Raw genomic sequence first — 21,515 nt, 5'->3', positions numbered from 1 at the left:
GGCCAAGATGGCGACCGGAGCGGCTGCATAATTTGCAGCTCCGCTCCCGGCTAACCAATTATCCTGCATTTAGGTGTCCTCCGGCTCCCCGGTGGAACGACGCGCGCCCTGCTGTCCCTGGAGAGGCCCAGGAGCGGTACGGCTCTCGCTGAGTGCGGAGGTGCCAGACTACTGAGGCGGCACCTCTGCCGAGGTGAAAGGAGTGGGTGGCACATGCGACATGCAGTGGGGTTGCGTGCTCCCCCCAGCGCATGAGGCTGGTGGGCTGCTGAGACTCGGGCGCCCCCCGCTCAGAAGGGTTGAACATCGACGGGGCTCGTGTGCTGTGGACCCCATGATTGAAGACGCCGTGGGAGGGAGAGGTCCCGCGGCTGAGAGCTCGAGGGCACTGGGGCGGTGTCACAGCGACCTTTCGGGCCTCTGCTCGGATCGAGCGCGGCCTGCGCGGCTTCCGCTACAGATACAGCTGCACGTGGGCATCCAAACACGAGGGGTGAGTTGCCGTTTCTTTTCCTGCGGATTTTGCACTACAAACTGGTAGCTAGTGGATCACACTGGCAAACTGTGGCCTAGTGCCGACGCCTTGGAGACTTGGCCAGCTGGCCACCCTGTGTTACTTACATGAGGCTGGCTTTTGGAACCACGAGCGGAGCTGTGACCAAGGGGATGCCCGAACTGCATCTCTCGGTCCGTGGAGTTCTGTTTGTGAGCCGATTAGTAATACTTGGCCAGAGTTGACTCAGAGGGGTGGTCGCCCCCCCCCCCCCACCAGTGTCACCTTGTTTTACCTCCTTGCCGTGCTGAGGCTTGTTGAACTTGGACTACTCCAGCCTCTTATTGTGCTACTAAACAAGGGCACTACACTATCCAAGCCAGTAGTGCTGGCGCTGCGCAAGGGTGTTATTTTCTGGATGTCTTACGACAGATTGGCATAGCATCTGCCTCCTTCCCCTGGATGCTCACCGCCGTTGCTGACCTAGTGGATGTGAACCTGGTCGGTTGTCCCTCTGCGGGGCCTTCCCGAAGCTCGGGTGGCCGGATGGGTAAACTGAAGTCTGCCAGGACACCTGCGACGCCCATGGTGGCAGAAGATGCTCCGGCTGGGAACCTGGATACGACCTCCCAGGCGCTGCGTCAGATGAAAGCCACTCTGCACAACCAAACATCACAATTCGAGAAGGTGCGGCAGGCCATACTAGACACCAAACCCACTTTAGAGACAAAGATAGATGCTATAACACTGGAAGTTAACCTGCTACGGACTGATCATCGGGCATTAGTAGAGAGGGTGACGGAAACGGAGAATGACATGGTGACGCTGACCCCCAGTGTGAAGGCCCTTCAGGAGAAGATGACCCATTTAACCACGGAGGTGGATGAGCTCCGACACAGGGCGGAAGATGCGGAGCCGAGGTCATGGTGAAATAAGATACGACTGGTGGGATTCCTGGAGAGGGCCGAGGGACCCAGCGCGGAATTGTTCTTGGAAAGTTGGCTGACAGACACTGTTTTACAGAACAAAGTGCCAAAATTCTTCTCTGTGGAACGTGCGCATATCGTCCCGGGCAGACCTCTGCTACCAGGTGCTTACCCCTGTCCACTAATAGCCCGCTTCCTCAACTACCATGACAGGGATCTAGTGCTGCAGTTGTTCCAGAAGGAGGGCCCACAGAAGTTTGAGAACGCATCAATATCTGTCTACGTGGACTTCACTGTTGAAGTCCAAAAAATATGTAGTTCCTTCTACACAGTGAAACAGCGCCTCCGTGAGTATAATATTAAATATGCCCTTCTCTTCCCCCGCGAAATTACGAGTCCAGGATGGCTCTACAGCGCACGTCTTCGCTTCCTTGGAGGACGCTTGGACCTGGCTTCATGCTAAGGGGTTCACCCAGTCTGCGCAGCTAGGGGATGCAGGAGAGCAATGGTCACCTCCCAAGGGGAAACGCGGATGCCGGGCTCGCTCAAGAGCCAAACCTACCATGGCACAATCGGTGGAGGAGCGCACCTGCCTGTTACATGAGACCACACAGTTTGTATCTAACCCATTCTCTGCACTGAGTGACCTTGCCGATGCCGAACAAGTAGACTCCTCTGACACTGGGGACTCTCACCGGGGCCCGTTGCTCACCCCACGCTCTGCAGACGACATATGACCTACATGCTCTGCACTGCCAGAAACTCTTCAGGGGCGGTTCCCTACACACTTTCTACAGGCCTGCTCATGGGATGTCTCGCTGAGCCAGTAAATATGTGAGACCAGGCTCTACTTCCGGGGTATTCCGGCTGTGCTGGGGTGCGGCGGGGCCCACGCTGCTATTCGGGTAGCCGGGAGCGTGGCTCTCGGAACCTATTATCCAGCACCGTGCCCTATTCCGTATGGACCAGTTCTCTCTCATGCCTGCTCGCAGGACCTGTTTTGTTTTCTTGTGTTTGTTATCAATGATTTATGTTGATGTTTTAATGTTTATTTCACTAGGGGCTTTCTTTTTATATCCCCAGGGATTTGTTTTGTTATTGCCATGTGTTGTAGTTAGAGGGGAAGGGCAGGGGCATGCTGGTGGCACTGAGCTGAGCCGGCATCCTGGACGAGAACGTCCGTTGAGGTTGTTCGGAGCGTGGAGGGTTAGAACTCATGAGCTTCCCCACTGCCTTAAATCATTGCATAGTAATGGTTGTACAGTCTCAGGCACACATCCGTCGCTATAACGTGGTCACGTGGAATGTCAAGGGCATGACTTCTCCGTGCAGGCGACAGCGCATACACGCATTCCTGAGGCGACACTTGGTCCATATTGCAATGCTGCAGGAATCACACTTATCATCAACTACACTAGAGAGAACACGCACTAGCTGGAGGGGCCAATTGGTGGCACTAACTCCTCATCCTTTGCTCAGGCGTGGCAATTTGAATTGCACTGGGGGCACCCTATATGATCTTGCGCACACAGATAGACCCTGACGGACGATATGTGGTGAGGGCTCCCTGGACGGTACTCCATTGGCTCTTGTAGTGCTTTATACTCCCAATTCCAATCATTTTTTTTTTTTACATGCAATGACAGCTGGGTTATTCCGGAATCCCTCTGAGGAGAGTATCTGGGGGGGGAAGCTTCAATTGTGTCTTAGATGTCCATATCGATCGCTCCTTCCCCCCTCTGCCGTCTGCTCCGAGCAGGCAGATTTTGCATGAGCTCGAGGCCTGGAGAGAGAGGAACGGCTTGTGCGTTGTCTGGCGCTTGAGACACCCGGCAAGATGCGAATATTCCTTTTACTCCCAGGTGCACGATTTACACACCAGGATAGATTTTATTTTTGCCCTGCCCTCATTGGTACACAGGGTTCATGCCTCTGATTATCTGGCCCCTACCGTGTCAGATCACTGCCCACTGTGGGTGGTCTTGGAATGGAGTCATCTGAGAGCTCGGATATCTACGTGGCATTTGCAGCCGAAGGCCTTGGTGGATCCTCCCTTCCGCGTGGAGCTTGCTCAATGCCTAGCCACTTACTTCTCACAAAATCACAACACGACACTGCACAGGGCGACAGAGTGGGATGCTCATAAAGTAGTACTACGAGGCTACTGCATGGCTGCCTCCATTGGAGTCCGTTGTGTTCTGGTTGGAGAGCTGTCGGAACTGGAGTCTAAGCTGCACGTAGCAGAAGTTGCGGTGGCTCGGGGTGAGGTACCAGCGAATGTGCTTGTTCCCTTACGGGCAAGCCATAGAGAAGCCGATGATACACTAGGCAAACAGGATTATCAGCACTATATAGCACGACAGTACGCAGAGGGGGACAGGGCAGTACGCCTGCTGGCGTGGTTGGTACAAGAAAACCCCCAATCCTCGCCCATTGGAGGGATCCGGCTGGACTCCGGAGAGATAGTACACACCCAAGTGGTGATTAATGATGCTTTTCATACCTACTATCGAGAATTATATGCGCCCCCCCTCTCTCGACAGGACGAGTGCCTGGCTTCTTGAGCTCTACACATCAGAGATGCCAGCGCTCCGAGCAGGCGGATGCATTAGATGGCTCTATTGGTCTGGAGGAGATACCCCTTGCGTTATCCCAAATGTCCCTAAACAAGGCCCCTGGCTCAGATGGCCTCCCCGTGGAGTACTCTCTGGCACCTCATCTCTTGCAGCCCATGCTCCAGGGGTTTAATGAAGCGCAGAACCGGATGCAGCTGCTTGGCACAATGCGCGAGGCCCTCATAGCAGTGCTCCCGAAGCCTGGCCGTGATCCTCTTGATGTTCGTTCATACCGCCCTCTTTCATTGTTAAACACAGATTGTAAAGTGCTCGGGAAAATATTAGCCAATAGGCTCCTCCCGTATATTCCTCATTTGATACACGAGGATCAATCAGGCTTCATACCTGGCAGGAATACTTTCCTGAACATTAGGAGATTGACCCGTATACTACATAACAACAAATCAGTGCCCAGCCATAACGGTGTAGCCTTGTCGTTAGATATAGAAAAGGCGTTTGACACGCTGAGTTGGGACTTCCTTTTTCAATCACTTGTTGCGATGGGCTTTGGTGAAGGATACATAGCATGGATTAGGACATTATGGGGGTCATTCCAACCCTGGCGGTCGGTGATAAAGCGGCAGCCAACCCGCCAACAGGCAGGCGGTCCAAAAAAAGGAATTCTGACCCTGGCGGGAACCGCCAACACAGCCCGCCACTTTAACACTCCGACCGCCACGGCGGGACAGACAAACAGCACGGCGGTCACCGCCAACAGGCAGGCGGCAGACAATGTACCGCCCACCCAATCACAGCTCACCAATCCGCCACCTTTTCCGGGCGGGAGCCCCGCCGATAAAAACACGGCGGAAACAGACTACGAACGGGAAAACGCTCACCTATACACACTCCACGAGGAAGGAGGACAGCATGGAACCCGAATTAAACATCCTACCAGCTATTGTCTACCTGCTCATCTACCAGGAGTACGAACGCCGGCGCAGACGACAACGGTGAGTACTGCACCTACGACACAGGGGAGGGGGGAGGAGGAAAGCTTACGGGCACACACATGCGCCATACACCCACCCCCCCACCACAAATACCTACACCCCAATGCAGAGCAACAAGTCATAGTGACACCCCCCAAACCCACCGGAATAATGCAAAGACACAATTAAAATGATCTATAAAATATATGTATAAATAGCTCCATTGAAGGTATGGGAAATATGAAAGATACAAAATAAGGAATGAACATAGTCAAAAATATATACATAGGCAATAAGTCCTGCACATTCCGTCAAAGTTCCATAGTCCGTGGGCCAATGTGCACAAACACATGGGCAAAGCCCACACAGGAGACCAGATACCATTGGAGAGAACACTGCTGGGGCATCAGATGATAAAACTACAGGCACCTCAGGGGGAAGGGAAGGGGGGGCACCTCAGCCACATGAGTCCACGACGCCAGATCCACTAGGGGCCTCCATGCCCACTTTCCCATCCTGGGGAGTGCAAAGCCACAGTCTCACAAGTCTCTACAGTGGGTGGCTTGCCCACTGTGCCATCCTGGGGAGTGCAAAGCCACAGTCTCTCAAGTCTCTACAGTGGGTGGCTTGCCCACTGTTCCATCCTGGGAAGTGCCAAGCCACAGTCCATCAGAAGGATTACCGACTCCACTGTTAATGGAGGAGGCATGGTGCCCAGAGTGCTTCGTGAAGACCTGCTCGACACAGAACCGGCACTGTCAATGGGCCAGCGGTGCTTGAGATGAAGGGCCCAGCGGAGCGGTGCAGAGACGGCAGGGCCCAGCGGAGCGGTGCTTGAGATGAAGGGCCCAGCGGAGCGGTGCTTGAGATGAAGGGCCCAGCGGAGCGGTGCTTGAGATGAAGGGCCCAGCGGAGCGATGCTTGAGATGAAGGGCCCAGCGGAGCGGTGCTTGAGATGAACGGCCCAGCGGAGCGGTGCTTGACAGGAAGAGCCCAGCGGAGCGGTGCTTGAGATGAAGGGCCCAGCGGAGCGGTGCTTGAGATGAAGGGCCCAGCGGAGCGGTGCTTGACAGGAAGGGCCCAGCGGAGCGGTGCTTGAGACGGCGGGGCCCAGCGGAGCGGTGCTTGAGATGAAGGGCCCAGCGGAGCGGTGCTTGAGATGAAGGGACCAGCGGAGTGGTGCTTGACAGGAAGGGCCCAGCGGAGCGGTGCATGACAGGAAGGGCCCAGCGGAGCGGTGCTTGACAGGAAGGGCCCAGCGGAGCGGTGCTTGAGATGAAGGGCCCAGCGGAGCGGTGCTTGAGATGAAGGGCCCAGCGGAGCGGTGCTTGACAGAAAGGGCCCAGCGGAGCGGTGCTTGAAACGGCGGGGCCCAGCGGAGCAGTGCTTGAGATGAAGGGCCCAGCGGAGCGGTGCTTGAGATGAAGGGCCCAGCGGAGCGGTGCTTGAGATGAAGGGCCCAGCGGAGCGGTGCATGACAGGAAGGGTCCAGCGGAGCGGTGCTTGACAGGAAGGGCCCAGCGGAGCGGTGCTTGAGATGAAGGGTCCAGCGGAGCGGTGCATGACAGGAAGGGCCCAGCGGAGCGGTGCTTGACAGGAAGGGCCCAGCGGAGCGGTGCTTGAGATGAAGGGCCCAGCGGAGCGGTGCATGACAGGAAGGGCCCAGCGGAGCGGTGCTTGAGAGGAAGGGCCCAGCGGAGCGGTGCCTCAGAGGAAGGGCCCAGCGGAGCGGTGCTTGACAGGAAGGGCCCAGCGGAGCGGTGCTTGAGATGAAGGGCCCAGCGGAGCGGTTCTTGTCCCGGCGGGCCCCTGTTCAGCGGTTCTTGTCCCGGCGGGGCCCTGTTCAGCGGTTCTTGTCCCGGCGGGCCCCTGTTCAGCGGTGCTCCACCCGGCGGGGCCCTGTTCAGCGGTTCTTGTCCCGGCGGGCCCCTGTTCAGCAGTTCTTGTCCCGGCGGGGCCCTGTTCAGCGGTGCTCCTCCCGGCGGGGCCCTGTTCAGCGGTTCTTGTCCCAGCGGGCCCCTGTTCAGCGGTGCTCCTCCCGGCGGGGCCCTGTTCAGCGGTTCTTGTCCCGGCGGGCCCCTGTTCAGCGGTTCTTGTCCCGGCGGGGCCCTGTTCAGCGGTTCTTGTCCCGGCGGGGCCCTGTTCATCGGTGCTCCTCCCGGCGGGGCCCTGTTCAGCGGTTCTTGTCCCGGCGTGGCCCTGTTCAGCGGTTCTTGTCCCGGCGGGCCCCTGTTCAGCGGTTCTTGTCCCGGCGGGCCCCTGTTCAGTGGTACTTGTCCCGGCAGGGCCCTGTTCAGCGGTTCTTGTCCCGGCGGGGCCCTGTTCAGCGGTGCTCCTCCCGGCGGGGCCCTGTTCAGCGGTGCTTGTCCTGTGTGTCTAGGGAGCCAGACCTGGCCAAGACTTCCCGCTCAGTCGCCATCCGACCTTGCGGTCGCGGGGCCCTCCTGTGATAGAGTCCTGGGCCCGTGGGTGTCGTCCGTCACAACCGGAATGGGGCTGGTGGGGCCCTCCTGGGCAGCTCGCCTGCTGCCTGACTTCTCCGCCCTGCTGCCCTTGCCCTCCTTCGCTGAAGCTCTGTGGCCCTTGCCTCCCTTGGATGATGTGGCAGGTGACGGGGCAAGGCTACTGTCCTTGGTGGCAGCCGTCTCAGTCTTGTCGCGCCGGGCCTTTTTTTTTTGTCCTCTTCCCAGGGGGTGGGCTGGCTGTCCCCTTGCTGCTGGCCGATGTTCCTGCCCTAGGAGCTGGTGGACTCCAATAGCCCTGCACTATGGTCACAGTAGATGCAGGGCTGGTGGTGGCTGAGGTGCTTTTTTTACTCTTACCAGATGGAGGGGGTGGGTCAGTGATTGGAACGAGCTCAAGGTTGGAAAGGAAAACGACTTGGGAAGGACAGGGACGAGTAGGTGTAGTGGGTATGGGAGTGGAGGAAGAGGATGTGGTTGTAGGAGAGTCAAGTGTGCTGTCTTTGGGTGCAGGTGCTTGTGACGGAGGCTGTTGTGAGGTGGATGGCTGTTGGGTGGGTGGCTGCCTGCGTTTGTGTGCTTTGGAAGAGGGGGTGACAGACACACTGGGAGAGGACACAGGGGACGTGTAAATGGTAGTGGGGGTGGTGACTCCACGTGTGCGGACTGTAATGGAGGGTGTGCTGGTGATGGAAGTACTGGCTGATGGTGGTGTGCATGCAGGTGTGAGTGGAGACGTCACAGGGAGGGAGGAGGGAGATGAGGAGGTGGGGGACACAGAGGTGGTAGTGACTGTTGGCATGTCTGCATCTGGATGTTGCTTGGGTGAATGCTTGTGGGATCTGTGGTGCTTATGTCTGGATGAGCTGCCCTTGGGTGTAGAGGTGTGTGCAGGCTGGTCTGATGGTGTGGATGGGATAGGCAGAGGAACAGGAGACTGGGACTGGGTGGAGGGAGTCAGAAGAGGGAGGCTGGAGACAGGGACAATGGCTGCCGTCAGTGCTGAGGCCAGAGCGTTGAACGATCGCTGATGGGCAGCCTGACCCGAATGAATGCCCTCCAGGTATGCATTGCTCCGATGCACCTCCCTTTCTACACCCTGGATGGCATTCAAAAGGGTAGACTGCCCAACAATGAGTGTCCTGAGGAGGTCAATGACCTCCTCACTGAGGGCAGCAGGGGTAACTGGGGCAGGGCCTGAGGTGCCTGGGGAGAAGGAGATGCCCGCCTTCCTGGGCGAGCGGGGACGGAGCGAAGGCTGAGGGGCTGCTGGGAGGGCGGGGCTGGTGCGCTGGGTGGCGGCTGTACCTGTTCTGGCGGTGGGCACGGATGTTGCCGCCACCGCTAGGGAGCTCCCTTCCGAGGACGTGTCGGTGTCGCTGACGTCTCCACGGGTCCCCATTGTGGAGCTCCACTCGCCCTCTGTCTCACTGGTGTACTCAGAGTCGGTTGTATGGCCCTCCGGGGCCATGTGAGATGCAGCTCCCTCGTGCGCCGATGCCACTTCTCCTCTGCCTGATGATGCTAATGCACACATGAACAGGAAGACAAAGAAAATGGGGGGGGGGGGATAAATGAAGACAGGTTGAGTGCATGCATTGGCAACACCGTTGTCGGAGAGGACAGACACAGAAGCCCCCTGCACTAGGCCGCGCAATCGGGGTACACTACTCAGTTATTGTGACTAGGCCTACAGGTCTATGGACGACAAATGCACACATGGGTGAGGCCGGACCATGGATAGCTGTACTTGGCACCCTACAGAGGTGGGGGGCGGGGCCACAGGGCCGTGTCTAACGGAAGGGCCTAGCCTACAGAATGCGCCCTGGCCTGGAGATAGCCACAGCCCTCCTCCCCCACCCAGACACCTTCACTGCGCGCAAAGATAGCAGAATGTGCTGATACTCACCCCCTTGTGTCTGCTGTGATGTACTCATGCGCCCATCCAAATCGGGGTAGACCACCACCAGGATCCGGGACATCAGGGGGGTCAATTGGCGGCTGGCACCCCTCCTACGTTGGGAGGCCATCCCCAGCAGAGACTCAGCGGTCTTTCTGGTCCTGCGGCGGATGTCCTCCCACCTCTTTTCGGCAGTGGGTGCCCCGTCTGTTGTGGACCCCCAGGGCCCGGACGTCCTTGGCGATGGCACGCCAAATGTCGATCTTCTGATGGGCGCTGACCTATGTGACATGTACAGGGTGGTAAAGGAAATCAAATCAGTTTTCTGCCTGGTCAATGTGAGTGCCCCCCCCCCCCTCCCCAACCTTGCCATGTGGCACATGCTCTCATCTTTTGTGTGTTGCACTCCTCATTCGCTCCCCTCCCCACCATCTTACATACACCCCACTCAACACAGGCATAGCCCATTCAACGTGCACCCTGTGTACTAACCTGTTGGTCTGGAGGACCGTAGAGTAGCGCATACTGGGGGAGGACCCCATCAACAAGTTTCTCCAATTCTTCGGAAGTGAAGGCAGGGTCCCTTTCCCCAGTTGCAGCAGCCATTGTATCTCCCAGACCGAGGTCACAGCAGCACTTGCAGTATAGGTCCTCTCCTGTGGATGATCTTGTCTCGAGTGATTAATCATATAGAAAATGGCGGTCACGCCCGCGGCGGTGCGTACCGCGACCGCCGGCGCACATCGTCATTGGCTCCTGAGACCCATAGTGTTCAATGTTAACCAATGCTGCTTTGCGCCGCGGTCTTCAACCGCCTACCGCCACGGTGTGCCACGCCAGCGCAGTGACCTCACATCCCACTGTCACACTTCACAGGTCAGGCAGCCGCCATTTCAAGGTCCCACATGGCATAATTTCTACTGCGTCACACAGGCCTAGGCCTTTCATTGCCACTCATACAAGCCTTTCAATGCATAGCGATTCGTGTACTGTGCAAGCTGTGTGAACGAACCTGTGGGTTGCTTGACTCTGTGCTCCATGTTGTCCTTCCTAGGCACCGTCCGCTGGGACTTGCGAGGAGAAGGATGAATCCTCCCGTGTACCGACCGCTGGTGGACCTGTCGACAATGGAAGAACGACATATCATACTTACATACAGGCTTGACAGAGCAACTATACATGAACTATGTGCCCAGCTGGAGCCAGACCTGATGTCCCCCATCCGCCAACCCACAGGGATTCCCCCGCTGGTGCAGGTTCTGTCAGTACTCCATTTTTTGGCAAGTGGGTCTTTTCAGACAACAGTGGCCATATCATCTGGGATGTCTCAGCATATGTTTTCTAAGGTTTTGTCCAGAGTGTTGTCTGCCCTGATGAAATACATGCGGAGCTACATTATTTTCCCTGAGGTGGGCGAATTGGCTACAGTGAAGGGTGATTTCTATGTCCTTGGACATATCCCCAACATCATTGGTGCCATTGATGGGACCCATGTGGCTTTGGTTCCCCCCAAAGAAAGTGAGCAGGTGTACAGAAACAGAAAAAGTTATATTTCAATGAATGTCCAGGTGGTCTGTTTGGCTGACCAGTACACCTCCCATGTAAATGCCAAGTTCCCTGGGTCAGTGGATGACGCGTATGTCATGCGAAATAGCCGCATCCCTTATGTGATGGAACAGCTACAGAGACACCGTGTGTGGCTAATTGATGACTCTGGTTACCCCAACCTGTCGTGGCTACAGACCCCAGTGAGGAATCCCCGGACCAGGGCAGAGGAACGGTACAATGAGGCCCATGGGCGATCTAGGAGGATCATAGAAAGGACCTTCGGGGTCCTGAAGGCCAGGTTTAGGTGCCTGCATATGACAGGGGGATCCCTAATGTACTCACCAAAGAAGGTGTGCCATATCATCGTGGCCTGCTGTATGCTTCACAATCTTGCTTTGCGACGCCAGGTGCCTTTTCTGCAGGAGGATGGTCCAGATGATGGTGTTGTAGCAGCTGTGGAGCCTGTGGAGAGTGAAGAGGAGGAAGACGACGGGGACGACACGGACAACAGGGATACAGTCATACAACAATATTTTCAGTAGCACACAGGTAAGAATCACCAACGCCATTTTACATTTACTTAAGGCCTCATGCCTCTCCACTGTCTGTGTTTCCCCCCAGTTCCTGTTAACTGATTTGTGACTTTCCCTTCCCTTTTCAGAGCTGTATGACCCACTGCCTGACTTCAGCTTTGTTTGCCCATGGACTAAAGCTTATTGAAATTGGTATGTTGTCATCACAAAGTAACTGGACATTATTGCAACGTTATGTGTAATACATTTGTTAAGAATACAAGCAGACTCCTGTTATTTTAAGTGCAATAAGTGATTTATTTTAAGTGCTACATATAGGTACATGATTGTAAAACGGTGATGGGTGGGGGTGGAGTAATGTCCATGGCAGAGTCCAGTTCTCAGTCGCACAGGTGCATTGTCCATATGCCTGGGGAAGGATGGAGCAGGGGCAGTTCAAGGTTGGACAGGGTGACAATGTGGGACAGTGGGATGACATCAGGGGGTATCTTAGGCTGGTGGGGGTCTTGCAATCCTACTCTGTCTTCTTGTGAGATCGCAGGTTCCGCTTGCGGGGTGGTTCTTCTTCTGCAGGAGGTGGGGTTCTGGTGGCCTGTCGTTGTGTGGGGGCCTCCTGTCCACTAGCGCCGGCGGAGGTGGTAGGCTGTTCCTGGCCTGGGCTAGTGACAGGGGCCCTTTGGGGTGCCACATGGTCCCGCAATGTGGTGACGATCTGGGTAAGGGCCACGACGATGGTCCCCATTGCGGAACCGATGTTCCTCAGTTCCTCCCTGAACCCCTTGTACCGTTCCTCCTGCAGTGCCTGGATCTCCTGGAACCGGGCCAGTACCGTCGCCATCGTCTCCTGGGAGCGGTGGTATGCTCCCATGATGGAGGAGAGGGCCTCTTGGAGAGTCGGTTCCCTGGGCCTGTCCCCCCCCTGTCGCACAGCAGCCCTCCCAGTTCCCCTGTGTTCCTGGGCCTCTGTCCCCTGGACGGTGTGCCCACTACCACTGCCCCCAGGTCCCTGTTGTTGTTGGGGTGGTGGGTCAACCTGGGTGCCCTGTAGTGGTGGACACACCGCTGATTTACGTGTCCTGGAGACAGAGGCATGGGCCCGCTGGGTGGGAGCTGTGCTGGTGTTCCCAGAGGGGGTTGGGTCTGGTGTAGCCTGTGGCTGTCTGTGGGGAACCGACTGTCCAGAGGTCCCCGATGGGCCGGGCTGGTCATCTGGCTCCAGGGAGACAGAGCTGCTGTCATCGCTGGGGGCCTCTTCTGGGGGTGGGATGGACATCTCTGGACCCTCCGTGGCGGTGTGGTGGCGTTCGGGTCCTGCAGGGGTATAAAGGTATGGTTATTGCTTCTGTGTGTGGCATTTCGTGTGATGGGTGGGTGTCCGTGTACCCAAGTGCAGGCATTCCCTTGTGGGGGCTTTTGTGAGGGTGGCTTGTGGGGGTGATGTGTGTGTGCAGTGGGCATGCTTTGGTGATGGGTGTCCATGCTTTGTGGTCGCATGCAGAGCTTGGTGTTGGGATGGGTGGGTTGTGATGGTGAGCCTTTTGCTAGGAGTTGGTGTAATGGGGTGGGGGTGTGATTTGGCATGCAGGTGGGGTGGGGGTAGGAAGCAGTAGTGAAGATTTGACTTACCAGAGTCCATTCCTCCGCCTACTCCTGCGAGGCCCTCAGGATGTGCAAGACTTCCTCCTCCCATGCGGTAAATTCTGGGGGAGTAGGTGGGGGTCCGCCGCCAGTCTTCTGCACCGCAATGTTGTGCCTTGATACCATGGAACGCACCTTCCCCCGTAGGTCGTTCCATCTCTTCCTTATGTCATCCCGATTGCGTGGATGCTGTCCCACCGCGTTGACCCTGTCCACTATCCTTTGCCATAGCTTCATCTTCCTGGCAATTGTGGTGTGCTGCACCTGTGCCCCGAAGAGCTGGGGCTCTACACGGACTATTTCCTCCACCATGACCCTGAGTTCGGCGTCACTGAACCTGGGGTGTCTTTGGGGTGCCATGGGGTGGTGTGGATTAGGTGTGGGGTGGCGTTTGTGGTGATGAGTGTGGTGCGTGTGGTGGTGTGTGGTGTTTGGTGCGTGGATTCTGTGTGGGTGATGGTGTTGTGTGCCTCTGTGTTGTGGGATTGTCTATTCTGTGCTCTGTCTCTAGCCTTCGTCAATAATTTCGGGTCGTAGGGGCTTGTGGGTGATGTGGGTGTGTGTTTTATATTGTGTTGGGTGTGTGGGAGTGGTGTTAGTATGTGTATCAGGTGTGCGTGTTTCAAACTGACCAATGTGGCTGAGTTTTCTATGTGTGTGTGTATTTTGACCGCGGCGGTGTGTACCGCCAATGGAATACCGCGTTTGAAAGACCGCTGCGTGGATTTGTGGGTCGGAATGGTATGGGCGTATTTCTGTTGGCGTGACGGTGGAGGTTTGTTCATCGCCATTTTTTCGCTGACCTTTGGTGTGGCGGACTTTTGTGGATGTCGGGTTTTTGGCGGTTTGCCAGTTGCGGGTCAGAATCGCCGGGACAAGAACCGCTGACCCCCTATATTCTAGCCCATCAGCCCGCGTCAAGACAGGGCAAATTGTCTCCGACCCCTTCGCCATCCACAGGTGCCCGCTGTCCCCTTTGCTGTTTGCCATAGCTATGGAGCCATTGCTATGGAGCCATTGGCCGCCAGACTCAGAACACATGCACAACAATGGGGCATTCCAGAGTTACACAAACATTACGGGGGTTATTACAACTTTGGAGGAGGTGTTAATCCGTCCCAAAAGTGACGGTAAAGTGACGGATATACCACCAGCCGTATTACGAGTTCCATAGGATATAATGGACTCGTAATACGACTGGTGGTATATCCGTCACTTTACCGTCACTTTTGGGACAGATTAACACCTCCTCCAAAGTTGTAATAACCCCCTATATCATCTCCTTGTACGCACATGATGCTTTGATTTATTTACATGATCACACTGTGTCTCTGGGACGAGTTCTGGAGACATTGAACTACTATGCAGATATATCTGGCTTGCATGAAAATAGATCTAAATCTAGCATTTTCCACCTGACTCCTGTCCCACCAGAACTCCAATCAGCACTGCCAGAATATCACCTACCAAGGTGCCATACCACCTTTAAGTACCTGGGTATACAGGTATATCACTCTGGAAGACCTCAGGGGGGGCATTATTGGCAGAGTTCTTTGCTCCATATGGGGCTCTCTGCCATTTTGGGGGGCACTCCCTTTGTCGCCTATGGGCAGGGTGGCCATCGCTAAGATGCTCATCCTGCCTCATCTACTTTATTACTTTGCAGCACTCCCAGTTGTCCTACCACGCTCATTCTTTAAGAACCTACAGGGCATGGTGACAGATTTCTTATGTGGTAAGGACAGACGCTGCGTGGCCTCATCTACGACACAATACCCGCAGACTGAGGGAGGTTTGGGTATGCCCAATTTCGAAATGTACTACGCAGCCGCCCAACTACAATGGCCAACTGCTTGGCTGGGTGAACGCCACACGGCAGAAAAATCAGTATTAATGGATACGCTGGTTCCGTTGCCAATGTTGGCTTGGCTGGCAGATAAATCCTATCCCTCACCACGTGGCAATGTCATATTGGATGCCAAAAAGACATGCTGGCTGCAATATGTTCACTGTGGGAGTCCCCGCACACCATATTCCCCTCTATGTCCTTTGACACATCTGCCCAAAGCTCGGGCCCTGCTGGCACATCACAACATATCCCCGTGGAGGGAAGCGGGCCTTGATAATGTTGGGAACTTTTACTCGGATAATACATTACTGACATTTGGCGAGCTGATGGCGAGCGCGAAGATACATGTGGTAACTTTTTAACATATTGCACCATACGACACCTACTCCATGTCACATGGGACATGGGCTATGTTGAGCCCCCAACCTCACACTGGTCCTTTCAGTGGGTGGCGTAAGGGGAGTGGTGTTGCGATTGTATTCCATCCTGTTGTCGGGAGAGCACCGTTGGGATTTGGCGTTACCTGCGCCCCTGTCTCAGGTGGCATGGTCGGCAGCGCTCTCCTTTGTTAAGAATGTCTCTCAGAATTCTAGACTCCGATACACCCAATTTAATTATCTACACCACTCTTACCTGTCTCCCTCCCGCATAAAGAGCATGTTTCCCGCATCGGACCCGGTGTGCCCCCGTTGCGCGGAACCTTTGGTAGATTTTTATCACATGGTGTGGAGATGCCATCTATAGCTTGGCAACGTAATACTGTTACAGTAACTGACATCACGGCCCATGCCCTAAAGGCGATGCCAGAGCCCTGCCTGCTGGGTCTTCGTCGCCGCACCAGTAAGGACAAGCAACTCCATAGGTTCATAGATTTGGCATTCATTGTTTTTAAACGATTATTAGCAACCCACTGGAAAGCGCCAAATACACCCAGTTACGACAGTTGGTTGCGAGTTTTGCTGCAGCAATCCCATGCGGATGCCCAAACACTACGCAGCTTGCAGCATAGAGGGTTAGTACAGGGCGGATCCGATACCAGGGATGCCTTCATCTTTAACATGGAAGCTAAGGATGACACACGTCCACCCTAAACCTCCCGCAGACATCGATACACTGGATTGGTATATGCTCCTCCTGTCTTATGCGACCTCCATGGTCGGTTGGTGTGTTTATCACAGCTTTCATTGACGAGGCAGCGCACATAGGAGGGTGGTCTGTGGGAATTTTCAGCACCCTTTTCATCTTGACCACTGTGGCTTAGCCCATCCTACTCCTCAGTTAATATTGCTCGGCACCCTCCCACAAACATAATAGGCTACTCTGGCGCACCTGGGTGTCCTAGGTTGTCCCTCTCCCTAGGGTTCAGAGTCTGGCGCTTCCCCCAGCTCGATGCTAGGCAGTGTTATTCACGATACGTGGCATAGTTCATTGTTGATGTTTCAGTTGTATCTCTGCTTATTTGATATAAGGAATGTCTTTATGTTTGTGTATCTGAACTGTCATCTCAGGGGTGTTTTACCCTGTGTGTCAATTTCGAAACAATAAAGAGATAAAAAAAAAAGAATTAGGTAACAGAGGGTGGTATGGAAGTGGGACATGTGGAGAGTACAGTAAAGATTTACGGGTGTGTTGTGCTAGATTGCGCCATGCAGCAGTGGTGCATGTAACTGTAGGGTCTGTTGAATTTGGAAAGTGCATTGTAGCATCTAAAAAGGATTTTGGTGGCAATAGGCTCCTGTAGCCCTCCTCCACCGCAAGAGGCGGGAGATATGGGTTGGGTTTATACCAATGAATGAAATAGTGGGCTTGTGCACATAAATAATATAATTTCAGATTCGGCGCTTCAAATAAATCCACCTTTTGAAAAAGGAAGGGTAAGAATATCCCATTGTATACGAGGTTGCTTGCCTACCCACGCCAACTGTATCATCTGAGTGTGAAGGGTGTGAAAAAAGGAGCAACCGGGCGGGTATGGGATGTTTTTAAGAAGAGACAGAAAAGCTTAGGGAGTATGATCATTTTCTTGAGGCCAACACGGCCTGCCAAAGACAAAAGTAGGGATATCCATCTAGTAATGTTATCCGTGATGGTAGAGAGTGCAACGCCATAATTGTCTTTCAGCATTTCCTGCTTACTTCGAATAATCAACACTCCTAAATAGTTAAGGTCCGTGAGGAACCACTGTAGCGGATAGTCTGGAGTGAAGGGCCACACACTAGACGTCACCAGGAAAATATGTGATTTCCCCCAGTTTATCTGCATACCCGGACAATTCCCAAAAATAAACAAACTCCTGTAGTACCCTGTTCAGGCTTGTCTGCAGATTTCTCAGTTATAAAGTAATGTCATCCGCATATAGCAACACTAAAATTTGCCTCGAGGGGTAACAAAGAGCAAAATACCGGTGTTGTTGCCTCAGTTTGCCAGCCAGGGGCTCCACTTCCAGCGCAAACAAAAGCGGTGACAATGGGCACCCCTGTCTTGTGCCCCTGAATGCATCTTTCAGATCAGAGACTGAGGGGGTCATTACGACCTCGTCGGTCTTTTCAAAAGACCGCCGAGGCCGCGGGAGACAGAATACCGCCATTGCCGGTGGTATTTCTGTCTCCCTATTATGACATTTCCGCTGGGCCAGCGGAAATGTCACATCAACATTGCAGCCGGCTCGTAATAGAGCCGGCAGCAATGCTGATGTGCAGCGGGTGAAGTAGCACCCGTCGCGCATTTCACTGCCCGTAATTCGGGCAGTGAAATGCGCAACGGGGCTATGCCTGGGGGCCCCTGCACTGCCCATGCCAAGTGCATGGGCAGTGCAGGGGCCCCCAGGGGCACCCCAAGTCCCCTTACCGCCGGCCTTTCCATGGCGGTGTGTACCGCCATGGACAGGCAGGCGGTCGGGGACTCATAATCCCCAGGGCAGCGGTGCTTGCACTGCTGCCCTGGGGATTATGACCGCCAGGCGGAATCCTGGCGGGAAAATGGAGGGGCCGGCGGTATGGCCGTGGCAATTCCGCCATGGTCACAATTGCTGGCGGAACACCGCCAGTTTGTTGGCGGTGTTACCGCCAACATACCGCCGGCTGCCAGGGTCGTAATGACCCCCCTGAGTCATTAATTCACACTCTTGCTATGGGGTGTGAATATAAGAGGGCTATCCAGGCCAAAACGTAACTGGAAACCCCAACACCGCGCAACACAGCCATTAAAAAATGCCATTTGAGGGAGTTGAAGGCTTTGGTGGCATCTAAGAAGATATCCACCACAGTAAGATCTGGATTATATCTTGTAGTACAAAGTTCTTAGGTTCTATGAAGTTGATCTTCCCGGAATGAATCCAGATTGAGCCGGCCTTACAAGAAATGGCATGAGCAATGAGGGCAATTGGCGAGAATTTAAGCTAATAGCTTAACGTCGCAGTTGACTAAAAATGGGGGTCTACATGAATCACATTCATCTGAGGGTTTGCCAGGTTTGAGGATGGCCAGGATCACAGCTTTGCACGTGGAAGGGGGTAGTAAACGTACGTACTTTGATTCTTGGTAGACCTTTTTAAAAATTTGTATCAGCAACTTGGCATATGTTTTATAAAAGTCCACTGGGAGGCCATCAGGCCCAGGGCCCTTTCCAGCCTGCCGCTTCATGATTGCTTTACGTATCTTATCCTCTTTAAAGGCCTCAGCAAGAAAGTGATGCTGTGTATCACTGATCCAGCCCAGTTCCACCTGATCTAGAAACTAAGTGAAGTCTGCCTGTGTCTTCCTCTGAGAGCCATAAAGGCTCTCATAAAATTGTGCAAAGAAATGTAGTATATCTATTGTGTCTCTGCAGACGTGCCCCTCCGGTGCTTTCACTTCTAGTATCTCATTAGTCACTCGTAACTTGTGAGTCATAGTGGCTAGGGAGCGACCTGGCCTTTCCTCTTCTCCATAGGCTCGAGTCATGGCATATTTGCCCCGAGATAGGCGCTCTCTCTTGACAACTTCTTAATACTATGATAGATTTTCCCTAAGTGCAGTCAGCATTGCGGGATCAGCAGGGGCGCTCTGAAAATGCTCAAGTCGTTTAAGTTCTGTCTCTAGCCTATGCAAGTCTGAGCGTAGAGAACGCTGTACTCTGCAGCTCTTCGCAATACAAAATCCTCATATTGTGACTTTAAGCGCTTCCCATACAGTGCTTACTAATGGGACCAAGTCAACATTCCTGTTCAGGAAGTCTGCATTTCCTTGTCTCATTTCCTCCTGAAAGGGTGTATCTAAGAGAATTGTAGAGGTGAGCTGTCAGTTAGCCGAGCCCCCAACTCAGTAGGCAGGCAGCACCAGAAGAACGGGAGAGTGATCAGAATACATTCTTGGAAGGTGTCGCACTTCATGAACTGATGGGACCATCCCACTGGAAATAAGCCAGTAGTCTATTTGTGACCAGCTGTTGTGGATTCCTGAGTAGTAGGTGCCCTCTCAAGTAGTGGGATTAACCTGCCACGAAGCATCAACTAAAGAGTTCTCCTCCATGATATCAGTAACATGTCTGGCTGCTACACTACGTGAGTTGTGGATACAACCTGATCTATCATCTCAGTATATAGTGCTTGATTGAAGTCTCCATTCCAGAGTATTAGGCTTGGGCCAATATTCGTAATCAGGCCCATAATCTATCCAAAAAGGCACGGTCTTCCGTGTTAGGGCTGTAACAATTGGCTAAAATAAGTGTATGGGAGAGCAACCAGCCCCATAGGATAGTGTAGCGACCTTGATCATCGTTAAGAGATCCCTGTGGCTGGAAAGGCACTCTCTTGCGAAGTACTGTTATACTCCCACGTGTGGACGAGGAGTAGGTGGAGTTTTGCCTATGGGAAGCCGCAAGGAGAATGTGGCAAAGTTACTGCCTGGGCAAAACGGGGCAATTTAAAGTTAAAGTCTCTAGGGTGAGAATTCTCAGTCTCTTTCTCTGTGATAGAGAAAAGGGCATCAAGATGTCGTCTAAGCTGGCGTCTGGCATTTGGCTTCAAAGATGGCATCAAGGAAAATGGCTGACTTCTCTTTGTCCAGTGGGTTTAAGTAAGAAACAATCCAAATTCTGCAGGGTCTTCCATTGGAGGGTTCATAGGGTGGCTTCAATCTGACCAATGGAAAGTGTCTTTCTCCTAGTACTCATTTATGCATAAATTGTCCTTGGAGCCTTGGAACACAAGTTGCAACATGGTTTGCCAATTATTTCAATATCAGTACTCTTATTGTCCGCACCTGCAGAGACTGACCTTGCTTCAAAGGGGATGAAACTTGCCTAGCACGAAACCTTGGAGATAAGTATGTTAGTCATCCCTACTGGAAAAATACAACTTTAAAGTAAAATATTAATTTTATCAGTTCAAGGAAAAGCCACGCAGTTAGAATTTGAGGCCAGGCAACTAGGCCAAAGCCTCTATTAAATTTAAGCTAAGCACACACAGTTTCAATAAGAAATCATGGCACACATTTGCAATTATGACGGATTACTACGGGCGTGGCCAACATGGCGACCGGAGCGGCAGGATAATACTGCAGCTCCGTGCCTGACCCACATTAAAATCCTGGAAACGGCACCCACCACCCTCTCTAAGGCGGGTGCCGTCCATTCTACTTCTCGGGACCACTGGCCGAGTCGGTGACCCTTCTTGCGACGCCGGGGTCGCCTTGGATGCCGGGGAGGAGCTGCGGCCTACCTTGTTGGCGCCTGCGGCCGTGGCGGGTAAGTCTGCTTCTCGGGGCCTCGGCCCGGCTCCCTCCCCGGGCCTCTGGGGCTCAGTGCTGAGCCGGGGGGGCCCGCAGGGTGCTGGGGGGCGCAGGAGGCTGGGAGGATCAGCGCTCAGGGGACCGCGCCGCTACAAGAAGATAGAGGGCACCCCCCACCTGAATTGGAGCTGCCGCTGCGGCTTTGGACCCCCTCCGGGCGCCCGGCTCGGCGCGGCTCGGCGGTCCGCGGCCGCGTCCGGACTCCTCGAACCGCAGTGCTCCCTCCCCAACTGGATACCATGGTAAGCACTCCCACTGGAGGGCATCAGAAGCATCCTCTGTGGCCCCCCATGGCGCTGGAATACCGCACTCAACACGGCAGCGGCCCGAGTGTGCTGAGGCAGCCGTAACTACATTTAATTAAGCCCGGAGGGCTTCCTGCGTGGGAGGAGCAGCCGACGGGCTTGCGCTTATTGGGGAGTGATCATTTTCTTGAGGCCAACACGGCCTGCCAAAGACAAAAGTAGGGATATCCATCTAGTAATGTTATCCGTGATGGTAGAGAGTGCAACGCCATAATTGTCTTTCAGCATTTCCTGCTTACTTCGAATAATCAACACTCCTAAATATTTAAGGTCAGTGAGGAACCACTGTAGCGGATAGTCTGGAGTGAAGGGCCACACACTAGACGTCACCAGGAAAATATGTGATTTCCCCCAGTTTATCTGCATACCCGGACAATTCCCAAAAATAAACAAACTCCTGTAGTACCCTGTTCAGGCTTGTCTGCAGATTTCTCAGTTATAAAGTAATGTCATCCGCATATAGCAACACTAAAATGTGCCTCGAGGGGTAACAGAGAGCAAAATACCGGTGTTGTTGCCTCAGTTTGCCAGCCAGGGGCTCCACTT

This window comes from Pleurodeles waltl, chromosome 3_1 (assembly GCF_031143425.1).
Source record: "Pleurodeles waltl isolate 20211129_DDA chromosome 3_1, aPleWal1.hap1.20221129, whole genome shotgun sequence".
In the NCBI taxonomy this organism is placed as follows: domain Eukaryota; kingdom Metazoa; phylum Chordata; class Amphibia; order Caudata; family Salamandridae; genus Pleurodeles; species Pleurodeles waltl.
Note: the sequence above shows the minus strand (reverse complement) of the source record.